The sequence below is a fragment of the Stomoxys calcitrans genome, chromosome 2 (assembly GCF_963082655.1).
Source record: "Stomoxys calcitrans chromosome 2, idStoCalc2.1, whole genome shotgun sequence".
In the NCBI taxonomy this organism is placed as follows: domain Eukaryota; kingdom Metazoa; phylum Arthropoda; class Insecta; order Diptera; family Muscidae; genus Stomoxys; species Stomoxys calcitrans.
The window spans coordinates 57,637,977-57,655,910 of record NC_081553.1 but is presented as its reverse complement, the minus strand read 5'-3'; the positions used below and the strand labels follow the sequence as shown (position 1 = coordinate 57,655,910).

The window sequence follows — 17,934 nt, the reverse complement described above, 5'->3', positions numbered from 1 at the left end:
GTACGATTACGTTTTCTAGGACGTTCAACAGATGTGCCAAGTATGGTTCGAGTCGGTTAAAACACTGTTATAGCTCCGATATAAACCGATCTACCGATTATACTTCTTGAACCCATATAGGGCGCAATTCTTATCCTATTTGCCTGAATTTTTGCTGAGTGACTATATCCTATGACCTTCAAGATATGTGCCAATCTGAATCGGTCTAAAAACGTATATAGCTCTCATATAAACCGATCTCCTGATTGCACTTCTTGAGCTTCTAGAAGTCGTGGTTCTTGTTTGATTTGACTAAAATTTTGCACAACGAATTCTCCTATAACCTCTAACAAACGTACCAAATAAGGTTTGTTTCGCTTCTTAACCTGATATAGTGGGTTGCCCAATAAGTAATTGCGGATTTTTTAAAAGAAAGTAAATGCATTTTTAATAAAATTTAGAATGAACTTTAATCAAATATACTTTTTTTACACTTTTTTTCTAAAGCAAGCTAAAAGTCACAGCTGATAACCGACAGAAGAAAGAATGCAATTACAGAGTAACAAGCTGTGAAAAAATTTATCAACGCCGACTATATGAAAAATCCGCAATTACTTTTTGGGCAACCCAATAGTTCCCTTGTGAACCAATCTTCCGCTTTTACTTCTTGAGCCTCTAGAGGGCGCTATTCTCATCCGATTTGGTTGAATTTTGGCCCATTGACTTCTGCCAGAGTCTCCACCCTCCAAATCAAATATGTCCTGAATCTGTCCATAACCAGACATAGCTCCGATAGCATTACAATTCGTATCCATTATCCTTTGTTTGGTTATCCTTTATCCTTTGTTTTTAAGATTCGGACCAGAAGAACTTAAGGCGCTTTAATGTCCTTATAAACCAATTGTGAACCGTCTTCATCCGTTTCTGCCTGTTTTTTCCTTAGTTACGTCTCTCCCAAAATCCTCCAAGCTTTTCTTATATCCCCTTACCTTCTAAAGTCAATATAAATTCCTTTGCCTCCCTAAAACTTCTTATAAAAATCACTTCCCAAATAAATCATCACCAATTATCCAAAAGAGATCTAACGTAATAAAATTATGTGCCTAACAAATTTTTCTACATTATGATCAATTTAAATTCGATACCAATTTTGTGCTGTAATTCGCTTGAATTTATCATTGCGACAAATGCCAAAAATGCCATTTCCCTTACCATGACTTCCGTTTCGATTTCCAAACAGCCCTCAAAACATGGACATCAAAGCCATTGACAAAATCCAGGCAACTTCGACGTCATTACTAGAACCCAAGAAAGGTGGTGTATCGGTGGCGTATGATAGCATCGATGCGATGCGATGCCGGAAAGCAATTATTTAGTTACGCCTCCCAAAAAAAAAGAAGAATTTGTGTAATTGCGATGAAAATTCAAATGAAGGAAAATAAACGCACAAATTATCGAATTGGGTCGCATTGTTGTTTTTGGGTTGTATTTATTTCTCGCACATTTTTGCCATTCAACGATACCATCCATACCCAAAATTAGACGAAATCAACGAACACAAAGCAAAAATTAAGGTACTAGGGAAGCATAGAATTGGGGATTATATATAAATTCAGGTAGGCAACAATTGCCATGTACAATTGTTGACAGAGAGAGCGAATGGTGAGGCCTAATGTTGAAAATTTTTACCAGGGTACTTTTTGTGCAAAGTCATTTTGTGGCTAGTTTTTCTATGGGCCCTCTTTGGCTTTTGCCTAATCATTGATTGAACCTTTTTTTGTTAAAAGATTTTTTTTGGATTTGCTTGTGAGATTATTATCCTTGGAGTAGGGTGAAGTTTTAGAAAATTGAAACATCTGTGGGAGATCTTTGTCTTAGATAATCAATGAAGGAAAAAACAGGCGGTGCTTTGTTTTAATTTTCATGCAAATCCTTTTTCATTGTATTGAGGTAAAGGTGTGGTCTCTAGATTATAAAGGTCCACACAATTTCTAAAAACACTAAAGACAAATAAAGAAATCAGGGATTTAAGTACATACATCATCATGATTAAAAACAGGTAGAGTTAGGCAAAGAAACTCTTAAGCATTTTTGGCTAAATGAAGTCCAGTAATCATTGTGAATGTGAATTAAATGGAATAAGGGCTTTTGTGTAAGCCTCATTAGAGAAAGGTTGTAAAATTTGAATATTCCTTATGATGTGTAATTCATCAATCAAAGGCATTTCATTTGTGTCTCATATTGTACTGAACGATCTATAACAGAGTCTACTCTGGAGTTTTTAGGGAGTGGGGCAGCCCTCTGACACCTGACCCCTAATTTGATATCAAATTCTTACTGTACTCCCAATTACCTTTTATTTGAGTCCCATATCGATTCGATTGGTCTATAAGCCCGTTTGGGGGTATTTGGGTGGGGCGTTCCCCCCAGTATCTAATATGTAATTTGAGTTTTTTCGATTACTAGAAAAGTACAAACCAAAAAACAAGGCTGGTAGACGAGGGGTCGAAGATCACTAGAGTGCTGATTAAAACCCTTACCAAGCCAGAAACTTACACTAATGGTGTATTGTGTCTGATCAGTCTGTATGTCATTAAGTTCGATGGTATATATAGAGAGCATACTGTGGAGTTTTTAGGGAGTGGGGCGGCCCCGTGACACTTGGCTTCTAATTTTTAATATTAAATTCTTACTGTACTCCCAAATACCTTTGATTTGAGTCCCATATTGTTTCGATTGGCTAAGAAGCCCTTTTGGGGTATTTTGGTGGGGCGTTCCCCCCAGTATCTAATTTGAGTTTCTTCGATTACTAAAAAAGTACAAACCAAAAAACAAGGCCGGTAGACGGGGGGTCGAAGATAACTAGAGTGCTGATTAAAACCCTTTCCAAGCCAGAAACTTACACTAATGGTGTATTGTGCCCGATCAGTCTGTATGTCATTAAGCTCGACGGTATATATAGAGAGCATACTGTGGAGTTTTTAGGGAGTGGGGCGGCCCACTGACACTTGGCTTCTAATTTTTAATATTAAATTCTTACTGTACTCCCAAATACCTTTTATTTGAGTCCCATATTGTTTCGATTGGCTAAGAAGCCCTTTTGGGGGTATTTGGGTGGGGCGTTCCCCCTAGTATCTAATATCTAATTTGAGTTTTTCAATTACTAAAAAAGTACAAACCAAAAAACAAGACCGGTAGACGAGGGGGTCGAAGATCACTAGAGTGCTGATTAAAACCCTTACCAAGCCAGAAACTTACACTAATGGTATATTGCGCCCGATCAGTCTGTATGTCATTAAGCGCGACGGTATATATAGAGAGCATACTGTGGAGTTTTTAGGGAGTGGGGCGGCCCCCTGACACTTGGCTTCTACTTCTTAATATCACATTCTTACTGTACTCCCAAATACCTTTGATTTGAGTCCCATATTGTTTCGATTGGCCAATAAGCCCTTTTGGGGGTATTTGGGTGGGGCGTTCCCCCTCAGTATCTAATGTCGAATTTAAGTTTACCCACCACCAAAGGATGTGGATGTATTCATTTTGTCATTCCGTTTGCAACACATCCAAATATCCATTTCCGACCCTATAGAGTACATATATATATTCTCGATCAGTGTAAAAATCTAAGACGATCTTGCCATGTCCGTCCGTCTGTTTGTTGAAATCATGCTACAGTCTTTAAAAATTAAAATATTGAGTTGAAACCTTGCAGAAATTCCTTTTGGGTCCTTAAGCAGGTTAAGTTCGAAGATGGGCTATATCGGTCTATATCTTGATATAGCCCCCATATAGACCGATCCGCCGATTAGGGGTCTTAGGCCCATAAAAGCCATACTTATTATCCGATTTTGCTGAAATTTGGGACAGTGAATTGTGTTAGGCCAGCCGATATCCTTCTTCAATTTGGCCCAGATCGGTCCAGATTTGGATATAGCTGCCATATAGACCGATCTCTAGATTTAAGGTTTTGGGCCTATAAAAGCCACATTTATTAACCGACTTTGCTGAAATTTGGGACAGTGAGTTGTGTTAGGCCCCTTGACATCTTTCTGCAATATGGCACAGATCGGTTCAGATTTGGATGTACCTACCATATGGCCCGATTTCTCGATTTAAGGTCTTGGACCCATAAAAGTCGCATTTATTGTCTGATTTCGCCGAAATTTGGGACAGTGAGTTGTATTAGACTCTTCGTCAGCGCTCTTCAATTTGGCCCAGATCGGTTCAGAATTGGATATAACTGCTATATAGACCGATTTCTCGATTTATGGTCTTGGGCCCATAAAAGGCGCATTTATTATCCGATTTTGTTGAAATTTGGGACAGTGAGTTATATTAGACTCTTCGTCAGCGCTCTTCAATTTGGCCCAGATCGGTTCAGATTTGGATATAGCTGCCATATAGACCGATCTCTCGATATGAGATTTTGAGCCCATAAAAAGCGCATTTATTGTGCCATTTCGCTGAAATTTGGGACAGTGCGTTGGGTTCTTCGCCAACTTTCTGCAATTTGCCCCAGATCGGTTCAGATTTGGATATAGTTGCCATATAGACCGATTTCTCGATTTAACATCTTGGGACTATAAAATGCGCATTTTATGGTTCGATGTTGCCGAATTTTGGGACAGTGAGTTGTATTAGATTCTTCGTCAGCGCTCTTCAATTTGTCCCAGATCGGTTCAAATTTGGATATAGCTGCCATATAGACCGATCTCTCGATATGAGATTTTGGGCCCATAAGAGGCGCATTTATTGTCCGATTTCGCTAAAATTTAGGACAGTGAGTTTTGTTAGGCCAGTCGACATCCTTCCTCAATTTGGACCAGGTCGGTTCAGATTTGAATATAGCTGCCATATAGACCGATCTCGCGATTTAAGGTCTTGGGCCCATAAAAGGCGCATTTTTTGTCCGATATTGCCGAAGTTTGGGACAGTGAGTTGTATTAGACTCTTCGTCAGCGCTCTTCAATTTGGACCAGATCGGTCCAGATTTGGATATAGCTGCCATATAGACCGATCACTCGATGTGAAATTTTGGGCTCATAAAAGGGGCATTTATTGTCCGATTTCGCTAAAATTTAGGACAGTGAGTTGTATTAGGTCCCTCGACATATTTTTGCAATACGTCACAGATCGGTCCAGATTTGGATATAGCTGCCATATAGACCGATCTCTCGATTTAAGGTCTTGGGACAATAAAAGGCGCATTTATTGTCCGATATTGCCGAAGTTTTGGACAGTGAGTTGCGTTGGGTTCTATGACAACTTTTTGCAATTTGGACCAGATCGGCCCAAATTTGGATATAGCTGCCATATAGACCGATCTCTCGATTTAAGGTTTTGGGCCCATAAAAGGCACATTTATTGGCCGATTTCGCTGAAATTTGGCTTTAGGCTTAAGAAGTATAACCAAGAGATCTGTTTATATGGGAGCTATATCAGGTTATGGACCGATATCAGGTTATGGACCGATTCGAGCTTGTACAACCTTTAACATGTTAAAGGTTGTACAAGAAGTCTTTGTGCAAAATTTCGAACAAATCGGATAACAACTGCTCCTTCTAAAGGCTCAAGAATTATAATCGGCAGATCGGTTTATTGGAGCTATATCGGTTTATTGGAGCTATATCAGGTTATGGACCGATTTGGGCCATAGTTGCCGCAGTTGTTAATGATCAAACCAAAACAATCCATGCAAAATTCAGCCAAAGCGGATAATAATTGCGCCCTCTAGCGGCTCCAGAAGTCAAGATCTGAAATCGGTCTATATGGGAGCTATATCAGGTTAAGTACCGATTTGAACCATACTTGGCACAACCGTTGGTGGTCAAACCAGAACATTCCGTGCAAAATTTCAGCCAAATCGAATAAAAATTACACCCTCTATTGGCTCAAGAAGTCAAGATCCGAAATCGGTTTATATGAGAACTCGAAACTTCCAACTGAGAACTCGCAGCTTTCTTTGAGAACACGCAACTGAGCCGTTGGCTAACGCCTTGGTTGACTTCTACTATGATCACTAATATCGAGCCCAAGTATGTATGTCCCAGTCGGTCCATAACTTGATATAACTTCAATAGCATAGCAATTTTAATTTATTATCCTTTGTTTGCTTAAAAAGAGAAACAGGGCAAAGAACTTGACAAAAGCGATCCATGATGGAGTGTATAGAAGATTCTGCCCAACGAACTTAACACGCTATTTTACTAGTTATTTATTTTCTCGATTCTATCTGACTTTGCTGCGGTCATCGTTAGATGCGTAATGCATTTTCCCATTTTATGCCAAGGCAAATTAAACTAGAATTCACAATTTTAAGCATTTCACATTTTAAGCAAAATATCGATTTATATATGTCTTTAAGACAATTGTGGTTACGTGCCAAGGAATATGTTTTGCTTCTAGCTCGTCGTTTTTTGCAACGCATCTCATTACATTAGGTTTATAGTATTTGAATATTTATGGCATAGGCATGTACAAGAGAGTATACACATCTTAAAGTATAAATAAAAACAAGGATGAAAAGCATAGGCATGTAACACTAGACTATAAAAAGAAAAATGAAAAAAAAAACTATGTTAAAAATCGTTGATAAATATTTTCTAATGGCTTTGTCATGGTTCTCTGCGCTACGGTGGCTTCTTCTCTTACTTGGCTTTTTATTAGCGTAAAGCCAAAACTTTTTGTCTTCTGCATAAGAATCCTTCTCACTAAACCTACCTCAATGTATTTTTCTGCCGACCAGTGTAAACTAAAAATATTCTTCATTTCGGCAGCATTTCTAGATACTCAGGGCTTTAAAAAAAAAAAAATAAATTGACAGTATATATCCCCCCAGTCAAACCTAGAAGAGGAAAAAAGAAAAGCCTAACAAAAATTTCCATTTTTTTTGCTTCCTTTTATCATCATGACAAATGGAATCATGAAGCAGACATTTCAAAAATAGGTACCATTTAAATATGTATGAACGAAGACAAAATGTTTTTGTTTTCATTTTGGCAAGAAGCAAACACTAGGGCATAAATTGGACAAAAAACACACAAACGAGAAATTGCAATGATGTATTCCTACCTACCTACCGCCAAGTGCTAGTCTTTTAGTGCTCCACAAAATACATAAAAATGTTGTTTTGGCTTTTTTTGGGGTAAACTTTTGTAAAGTCTTAAACCAATATTTGCATGCCTAATGTCGTCTGTGTTTCAGTGTCTGACAGTTTCATGTGCTTCACATTGTCCCTCTTTTTTAAGGCCTATCCTCAAGAAATATAGGAAAACGTGCAATACTTGTCCTCATGTTGGGGGTTTGGGGAGGGGCTCTCATGATTATGGTCATATTTTGGGGCGGAGGGTCATATGTTGGGCAAAAATTTTACATCGTATATGCGCGGTTTTTCTTTTTATAACCTCCACCTTAGGAAGGGGGTATATTAAATTTATCACTCAGTATGTCACTCATGGAAATATTGAGCAGAGTCTGTATAAAGTGTAAATATTCTTGATCGTCTTGACATTCTTAGTTGTTCTGGCCATGTCCGTCCCTCCTTCCGTGCCTCCTTCTGTTGGTCCCTACTTAAGTCCGCCCCTCCCTCCGTCCGTCCTTCCGTCCATCCTTCCGTCCGTCCATCCTTCCGTCCGACCTTCCGTCCGTCCGTCCTTCCGTCCGTCCGTCCTTCCGTCAGTCCTTCCGTCCGTCCTTCCGTCCGTCCTTCCGTCCGTCCTTCCGTCCGTCCTTCTGTCCGTCCTTCCGTCCGTCCTTCCGTCCGTCCTTCCGTCCGTCCTTCCGTCCGTCCTTCCGTCCGTCCTTCCGTCCGTCCTTCCGTCCGTCCTTCCGTCCGTCCTTCCGTCCGTCCTTCCGTCCGTCCTTCCGTCCGTCCTTCCGTCCGTCCTTCCGTCCGTCCGTCCTTCCGTCCGTCCTTCCGTCCGTCCTTCCGTCCGTCCTTCCGTCCGTCCTTCCGTCCGTCCTTCCGTCCGTCCTTCCGTCCGTCCTTCCGTCCGTCCTTCCGTCCGTCCTTCCGTCCGTCCTTCCGTCCTTCCGTCCGTCCTTCCGTCCGTCCTTCCGTCCGTCCGTCCTTCCGTCCGTCCTTCCGTCCGTCCTTCCGTCCGTCCTTCCGTCCGTCCTTCCGTCCGTCCTTCCGTCCGTCCTTCCGTCCGTCCTTCCGTCCGTCCTTCCGTCCGTCCTTCCGTCCGTCCTTCCGTCCGTCCTTCCGTCCGTCCTTCCGTCCGTCCTTCCGTCCGTCCTTCCGTCCGTCCTTCCGTCCGTCCTTCCGTCCGTCCTTCCGTCCTTCCGTCCTTCCGTCCTTCCGTCCGTCCTTCCGTCCGTCCTTCCGTCCGTCCTTCCGTCCGTCCGTCCTTCCGTCCGTCCTTCCGTCCGTCCTTCCGTCCGTCCTTCCGTCCGTCCTTCCGTCCGTCCTTCCGTCCGTCCTTCCGTCCGTCCTTCCGTCCGTCCTTCCGTCCGTCCTTCCGTCCGTCCTTCCGTCCGTCCTTCCGTCCGTCCTTCCGTCCGTCCTTCCGTCCGTCCTTCCGTCCGTCCTTCCGTCCGTCCTTCCGTCCTTCCGTCCGTCCTTCCGTCCGTCCTTCCGTCCGTCCTTCCGTCCGTCCTTCCGTCCGTCCTTCCGTCCGTCCTTCCGTCCTTCCGTCCGTCCTTCCGTCCGTCCTTCCGTCCGTCCTTCCGTCCGTCCTTCCGTCCGTCCTTCCGTCCGTCCTTCCGTCCGTCCTTCCGTCCGTCCTTCCGTCCGTCCTTCCGTCCGTCCTTCCGTCCGTCCTTCCGTCCGTCCTTCCGTCCGTCCGTCCTTCCTTCTGTCCTTCCGTCTCAGTCCCTCAGTTCCCTCAGTCCCTTCTTCCGTCCATCCCTCCTTCTCCCGTCCATCCCTCCTACCCTCAGTCCCTTCTTCCGTCTGTCCCTCCTTTCGTCCGTCCCTCCTTTTGTCCGTCCCTCTTTCGTCCGTACCTTCTTTCGTCCGTCCTTTCTTCCGTCCATGCCTCATTCCGTCCGTCCCTCCTTCCATCCATCCCTCCTTCCGTCCGTCCGTCCGTCCTTCCATCCGTACCTCCTTCCATCCGTACCTCCTTTCGTCCCTCCCTTCTTCCGTCCGTCCCTCCTTCCGTCCGTCTCTCCGTGGGAATCAAGATAGCGGTTGAACGATGAGAGATGAAAATTTTGCATAAATACTTCGTATCGATGTAGGTCATTGGGGATTGCAAATGGGCCATATCGGTTCCGATTTGGATATTACAAGTATATAAACCGATTCCTAGTTTTGAATTCTTGAGTACCTAGAGGCCTTAATTTGTATCCGATTTGGTTGAAATTTGGTCCAAATACTCCTGTTTTGCCTTTCAACATCTGTGTCAAGTATCAACCGAATCGGTCTATAAACTCATATAGCCCCCATATACAATATATACCGATACTTGGATTTAACTTCTTGAATCCTTAGAAGTCTCAAAATTTCATCTGATTTGACCAATGTTAGGCCAAATTTAGATGCGAATTTATCTATAAACTGATATAGACCCCTATAAACCGATACCCAATTTTGACTTACGGAGTCCCTAGAAGCCTCAATTTGCATTCGATTTGGCTCATGCACTTCTGTACTGACTTCCAACATCGATGCCGAGTATGATTGATATTAATCGGTCTATAAACTGGTATATCCCCCATATAAACCGATCCCCAGATTTGACTTCGCAAGCCTCTAGAGGTCTAAATTTTCATACCATTTGGTTGAAATTTGGCAAAAAATCTTCGATGTTACAACTTGCAGCATGCGTGTAATGTATGATTCAAATCGGCCTATAACTAATATAGGTCCACGTAAATACCGATATCCCAATATGAATTCTTGAGACCATGGAAGCCGCAATCAATTCCCGATTTGATTGTCGCATAATAATTCAAATACAAACTGAGTTAATAACGGTAAATTTTTAGCGGTACCCATAATGATGGGTACCCAAAATTCGGCTTGGCCGAACGCTGCACACTTTTACTTGTCTTTTTGAGGCTATTTTTGTTCATGTGCAAAAATATTGATTTCTTGTAATTTTGTGCCTAGAGCATATACAGGGTGGCTGATGAATATTGCTACAATGATGAATATTGCTACATTTTTTTTTCGGTGTATGGAATACATTTTTCTTTTATTCATGTTAAATTAAATTATTAAATTAATTATTAAATTATTATTAATTAAATTAATTAATTAATTAATTAAATTAATTATTAAATTATTATTATTAAATAGAAAAAAAGTTATTACATTTTTTTTTGGTAGCGGCTTTCATCAGCCACCCTGTATACAAGCATACGTATACACGACAACATTTTTTACTCTCTTTTATAGTTGGCGAATTTTCATTTTGAAGGGTCATAGGGAGAGAGGGTGTATGTGGAAAGGCAACCAGGGTGGTATACTAATTTGTGGCAGGTTGGGGTAGGTTCGTGAAAAAAATAAAAAACAATAAATTATTGTATTGTACTATAAATTAAAAATCATATTCAACACATAAAAGCGTGCAAAGTTCGGCGGGGTCGAACGTAATATACCCTCCACCATGAATCGATTTTTTTCCCGATATCTCTTTTTAGGTAAACAAAGAACAAAAGAAAAGAATAGCTATGCTATTGAAGATATATAAATTTATGGTCCGATTCGAACCATAATTGAGGTGAATGTTGGAGACCATAGTAGAAGTCATTGTGTGAAATTTCAGCCAATTCTAATAAGAATTCCGCTCTTTAGGGGCTCAAGAAGTAGAATAGGGTGATCGGTTTATATGGGAGCTGTATCAGGCTATATACAGATTCAGACCATATTTGACGGAGGTGTTCTATTGAGGCTTCTAACAACTATGCTAAGTACGGTTCGACGCGGTGTATAACCTGATATAGCTCAGATATAAACCGATTTTCCGATTTCACTCATTGAGCCGTTAAAAATCGCAATTTTTGTCCGCTTTGGCTGAAATTTTACAGAGAGTGTTCTGTTATGACTTTTAACAACTGTGCCAAGTACGGTCCAAATCGGTCTATAACATGATATAGCTCCCATATAAACCGATCTCCCGATTTGACTTCTTGAGCTCCTGCAAGCCTCAATTTTTGTCCGATTTGGCTGAAATTTTGCATGTGGTGTTCTGTTGAGAATTCCAACAAAGTGTATATATTGGGGATCGTCGGAAAAATCTAAGTCGATTTAACAGTGTCTGTCCGTCCGTCTGCTTAATCACTCTACCGCCTTTGAAATATTTAGATTTTGAACTGAAATTTGGCACAGATACGTCTCTTTGCTGCAGGAAGATTAAGTTCTTGAACGGGCCAAATCGGACCATATTAAAATTTGGCTGCCATATAAACTGCCGATTAAGAGTCTGAAACTCATAAAATCTGGATTTATTACCCGATTTGGCTGAAATTTGAAACAGAGAATTATTTTAAGCCTCTCGACATCTGACCTAAATAAGAATCAGATCGGACTATATATAGATATAGCCGCCATATAGACCGATCTCCCGATAAAGGGTCTGAAGCCCATAAAAGCTTTATTTTTTAGCCGATTTCGCTGAAATTTAAAACAGTGAGTAGTTTTAGACCTACCAACATCTGACCCAAATATGGTTCAAATCAGTCTATATTTAGATATAGCTGCCATATAAACCGATCTGCCAATAAAGGGTCTGAAGCCTATAAAAGCTTTATTTATTGCCCAATTTGGCTGAAATTTGCAACAGTGGTTTATCTTAAACTTCCCGACATCTGACCTAAGTATGATTCAGATCGGACTATATTTAGATATAGCTGCCATATAGACCGATCTCCCGATAAAAGGTCAGAAGCCCATAAAAGCTTTATTTTTTAACCGATTTCGCTGAAATTTAAAACAGCGAGTAGTTTTAGACCTACCAACATCTGACCTAAATATAGTTCAGACCGGACTATATTTAGATATAGCTGCCATATAGACCGATCTGCCGATAAAGGGTCTGAAGCCCATAAAACGTTTATTTATTGCCCAATTTGGCTGAAATTTGAAACAGTGGTTTATTTTAAGCTTCCCGTAATCTGACCTTAGTATGGTTCAGATTGGACTATATTTAGATATAGCCGCCATAGACCGATCTGCCAATAAAGGGTCTGAAGCCCATAAAAGCTCTGTTTATTACCCTATTTCCTTGAAATTTGAAACAGTGGGTATTTTAAGATCTCCCAACGTCCGTCCCAAATATGGTTTGGATCGGACTATATTGAAATATATCTGTCATATAGACCGATATGACGGTTAAGGGTCTAAAGCTAATAAAAGCTTTATTTATTCTCCGATTTTGTTGAAATTCGAAATACAAAATTCAACAGTGACTTATATTTATAAGACCACTCAATGCCCGTGCCGAATTTGGGTGCATAAGTTGCCAAATTTTCATCGGATTGTGATTGTGTGTTTATATATAAACCCGAGGTGGTGGGTATCCAAAGTTCGACCCGGCCGAACCTAACGCCTTTTTACTTGTTTTTCTTGAGATAGTATTTTGTCTTATCTTTTTTTTTGATTTTATTTTTATTTTACATTAAATTTTTTTTTGTTTTATTTTCTATAATTTGTTTTTTGAATTGTTTTTTTTTTATTTTTTATATAAAATAAAATAATATAATATAAAGTAAAATAAAATAAAATAAAATAAAATAAAATAAAATAAAATAAAATAAAATAAAATAAAATAAAATAAAATAAAATAAAATAAAATAAAATAAAATAAAATAAAATAAAATAAAATAAAATAAAATAAAATAAAATAAAATAAAATAAAATAAAATAAAATAAAATAAAATAAAATAAAATAAAATAAAATAATGTAAAATAAAATAAAATAAAATAAAATAAAATAAAATAAAATAAAATAAAATAAAATAAAATAAAATAAAATAAAATAAAATAAAATAAAATGAAATGAAATGGAATGAAATGAAATGAAATGAAATGAAATGAAATAAAATAAAATAAAGAAAAGTAAAATAAAAAAAAAAATAAAAAAAAAAAAAATAAAATAAAATAAAGAAAAATAAAAAAAAAAATATAATAAAATCAATAACCCCACTTCCTTTCTCATTCTCCATGTTTTCTTTATTAATTTTTTGGCTGCATAACAAGTCGTAAAAGCCTTTAATAGGTCTTTCTTTCGCATTGTTTATTTATTGCAGTAGTAGACCATGTTTAGGCCTTTTAAAGAAATTAAAATAATAGTTCATCAGCATTTCCTTATTATTTCATTCCTTCATCATATTCCTACAAAAAAGGAAATAAATTGGCATTTACTTTATTTTGCAATTTTTCCCCCATTCCAACAAAAGATTACAAAGAAAAGGCATTAAAATTATAAAGAATACAAAAGAAATGTAGCTAACAAAGCAAGTGAATGAGCAAACAAACATTTGTTGACCACTCGCCATCCAGCCATGCAGGAGGCATTCATCCATTCATTCATTCATCCATCCTTCATCCATGATGTGGCCAATTGTTAACATATTGTTGTGCTATGGCAATATAGCCATATAAAATAGGAAGGCATAAAAAACCACTCGTCATCGTCATCTTCAACATTGTAGTCATGCCAATGGTCTTTCCACAATGTGGTTCAGCGCATTTTTTGGTTTCGTATATATCTGCCTTTGTTAGAGACTCACTGTAGCAAAGAAAAAATTAGCTATTATGGCTGCGGTTGAAGTGAAAGTGATTAAATTCTATTGTTGTCTAATATTGGAAATGCTTTTCATCATACCCCTCATTGTGGCCTATCTCCGGCCGGCCCTCTTGAACATTCTTCGACTGTGGCCAATATTGTTGTGAGGTACTTAATATTGTGTTCTGAAAATTAAGCTTCAGTAACCACAATATGATGGTAGCCATAAATAAATAGAAACATGGTTATCTGATTCATGGTCACACAAAGCATGCAACCTAAGTCTTTAAAAGCCAAGTTTGGAAACATAAGAGTGCTTTGAAAGGCTATGTAATTTAATATGGGGTACAAATGAAGGCATCATTTGGATGTTGTGATGGAAATGTTTTTTTATATGCCAAATCATCGAGAGGTCTCTCTTTCAATGGAAACTTATTCAAAATCTTAAAAAAATTTATTTATTGCCGATAGTCTAAATTATGTGGGATGATCTTTCGAATGTAAGGGAAGTGTGAAATGCTTGTAATTAGATTTAATCAGATACTAAATATATCTACGATTGCATTGTGATTGACAAAATGGAAAATAAATATAGAGACAGCTGACACAAAGTCTAGTCAGTCAATCTAGAAATGACAGTTTCTTCACGATATGTGTTTTATTGGCATCTCTTTATGTTGTTTAAAAGCCACCAAGAGCATTTGCTTCTGAATTTATTTAAAAACAAAGGTTCTTCATGATGGAGTTTAAACGTAATAATGTGATTGCTTAGTATTTGGCTAGAAAAACACAACACGACTATTGTTGGCGAACTAAAGCACCTCAAAGTGAACAAACTGTTTGTGTATGTTTTTTTTTATACCCACCACCGTAGGATAGGGGGTATATTCATTTAGTCATTCCTTTTGTAACACATCGAAATATCAATTTCCGACCCTACAAAGTAAAGGGTGATTTTTTTGAGGTTAGGATTTTCATGCATTAGTATTTGACAGATCACGTGGGATTTCAGACATGGTGTCAAAGAGAAAGATGCTCAGTATGCTTTGACATTTCATCATGAATAGACTTACTAACGAGCAACGCTTGCAAATCATTGAATTTTATTACCAAAATCAGTGTTCGGTTCGAAATGTGTTCATTCACCGTAACGTTGCGTCCAACAGCATCTTTGAAAAAATACGGTCCAATGATTCCACCAGCGTACAAACCACACCAAACAGTGCATTTTTCGGGATGCATGGGCAGTTCTTGAACGGCTTCTGGTTGCTCTTCACTCCAAATGCGGCAATTTTGCTTATTTACGTAGCCATTCAACCAGAAATGAGCCTCATCGCTGAACAAAATTTGTCAAAATTTGAACACATTTCGAACCGAACACTGATTTTGGTAATAAAATTCAATGATTTGCAAGCGTTGCTCGTTAGTAAGTCTATTCATGATGAAATGTCAAAGCATACTGAGCATCTTTCTCTTTGACACCATGTCTGAAAGCCCACATGATCTGTCAAATACTAATGCATGAAAATCCTAACCTCAAAAAAATCACCCTTTATATATATGTATTTCGGATCGTCGTAAAATTCTAAAACGATGTCCGTGTGTCTGTCCGTCCGTCTGTTGTAATCATTCTACAGCCATCTTTTGATGTTGATATTGAGCTGAAATTTAGCACAGATACGTGATTTTGATGCACGCTAGTTAAGTTCTTGAATGGGCCAAATCGGACCATATTTGCATATAGCTGCTATATAGACCGATTTTCCGATAAAGGGTATAATGTCCATAAAAACTTCATTTTTCATCCGATTTCGCTGAAATTTGAAGCGGTGAATGGCTTTAGGCCTCCCGACATCTGACCCAAATATGGTCCATATTGGATTATATTTAGATATAGCTGTCATATAGACCGATCTGCCGATAAAGGGTTTGAAGCCCTTAAAAGCTTTATTTATGGCCCGAATTCTCTGAAATTAGAAACAGAGGGTTATCTTAAGCTTCCTAATATCCGAGACCGATTTCCCTATAAAGGGTCTGAAGCCCATAAAAGCTTTATTTTTTATGCGATTTCGTTGAAATTTGAAACATTGAGTAGTTTTACGCCTCCTAACACAGGACCCAAATATGGTTCAGATCGGACTACATTTCGATATAGCTGCAATATAGACCGATCTGCCGATAAAGGGTCTTGAGCCCATAAAAGCTCTATTTATTACCCGATTTCGCTGAAATTTAAAATAGTAAGTAGTTTGAGTCCACCCGCTATCCGATCCAAATATGGTACAGATCCGATTGTATTTAGATATATCTGTCATATAGACCGATGTGCCGATTAAGGGTCTGAAGCTTTATTTATTACCCGATTTTGTTGAAATTTGACAGGCAAAATTCAACAGTGACTTATATTTATTATACCTCTCAATGTCAGTGCCGAATTTGGGTGCATAAATTATCCAGTTTTTACCGGATTGTGCCGAAAGGCGCAGGGAATTGCTATTTGCAATTCCCTGCGTCTTTTAACTCAGCGCTCGCAGTGAAGGAATATCTATTCCACATCGTGTGCAACTCCTAGTTCCTCATAAATGCACTTGCGAGAGGAGCATTTACCCATCCTATGCAGTTATTTCCAGGCCATGGATACGCCTGTCAATATCTGTGTGACGTAATAGTTGACGTCGCACCGTGGGAAAGAACCTAAGAAAACTAGTAAAAAATACGACGTGTGAGAACGAATCGAGATAGCACTTCGAAATTTGAAATGGTTAGAGCTAAGGTGTTGGATCGAGTGCAAAATTTTATGACCCGAGGTTGTCCGCGTACATCTTTGCAGGCTCCTAAATTTGAACAACACTCGGTATTTCGAAAATTTATTGGGGCTCCCAGATCATTGTTGTCCGATTTCCAAAATTTTTCCACAGAAATATTTTAAATAGTTTTCATAGCCTCCACCATAGAATGGGGGTATACTTATTTCGTCATTCCTTTCGTAACTCCTCGAAATATGCGTCTAAGACCCCATAAAGTATATATATATTCTTGATCGTCATGACATTTTAAGTCGATCTAGCCATGTCCAACCGGTGTCGAAAGCACCCAAACTTTCGAAACTTTGAAGACGAAGCCTGTCCGAACTTTACATCTAAATACTTGTTAAGAGAAATAAACGAAGCGTCTTCGTCTTGTTAATCTTACTATTGTTTCAGTAAATTTTTCCAAACGAGTATTAATAAAAAAACTTTTTTCTTTATATCTTTTTAGGTATGTGCCCAAACATGGATTTATAATTTTAAGCGTAAGTAGCACTATATATGCAGAAAAGAGGTCCTAGAAGAAAAATTACTTAAATATTTTCGCCAACATCTTTAGAAATCGTCAAACATTTTATATGAATCCAGGCATTCAGCGGCTAAGGCGTACATGTCACAAATATGTACAACATGCTTATAAAAGCAGAGTAAATTGTCCTAGGCCAGGAAGCCAGTCTGCCCGACACTGCCTAATTTGGCGGTTTATTCGATGGCTCAAGTCACGATTTTTGACGAGAGCAAATAAAACTCACAACCTCATATGGTCATAGGTCACCCAGCAAACCAATCGTTACAAAATCTGTACGATCCGCGGATGAGTCTTCCGCCTTCGGATTCGAAATCGTAACAAAATCTTTACGAAAGTTATATGGAGTGGTTGGCATGATTTCGGAACGAAACGTCGAAATTAAGGCGAGAAATCCGAACGAATTCGTTCGGGTTTCGGAACGAAATCTAAAAAAAAACCTTGAGAATCTCGGAAAGGGAAATTTCTTGCCGAAACTTTGTAAAGAATTCTGAATGATTTCTGAAGTAATTTCGTATTGAAATCGGATGTTCCTTCCAAAACTTCATAAAGAATTCTGAATGATTTCGGAAGTAATTTCATATTGAAATCGAATGTTACTTCCGTAACTCCGTAAAGATTCCTGAACGATTTCGGAAGTAATTTCATATTGAAATCGGATGTTACTTCTGAAACTTCATAAAGAATTCTGAATGATTTCGGAAGTAATTTCGTATTGAAATCGCATGTTCCTTCCAAAGCTTCATAAATAATTCTGAACGATTTCGGAAGTAATATCGTATTGAAATCGAATGTTACTTCCGTAACTCCGTAAAGAATTCTGAACGATTTCGGAAGTAATTTCATATTGAAATCGGATGTTACTTCCGAAACTTCATAAAGAATTCTGAATGATTTCGGAAGTAAATTCGTGTAAAAACGGATGTTATTTCCGAAATTTTGT

The 17,934-nt window shown here is 38.7% G+C and overlaps 1 protein-coding gene across 3 annotated transcripts in view; it reads left to right on the top strand.

Moving 5' to 3' along the window:
* The window catches only part of LOC106080661 (disintegrin and metalloproteinase domain-containing protein 9), a 388,621-nt gene that overhangs the window by 178,167 nt on the left and 192,520 nt on the right, over positions 1-17,934 (top strand). The window lies entirely within an intron of this gene.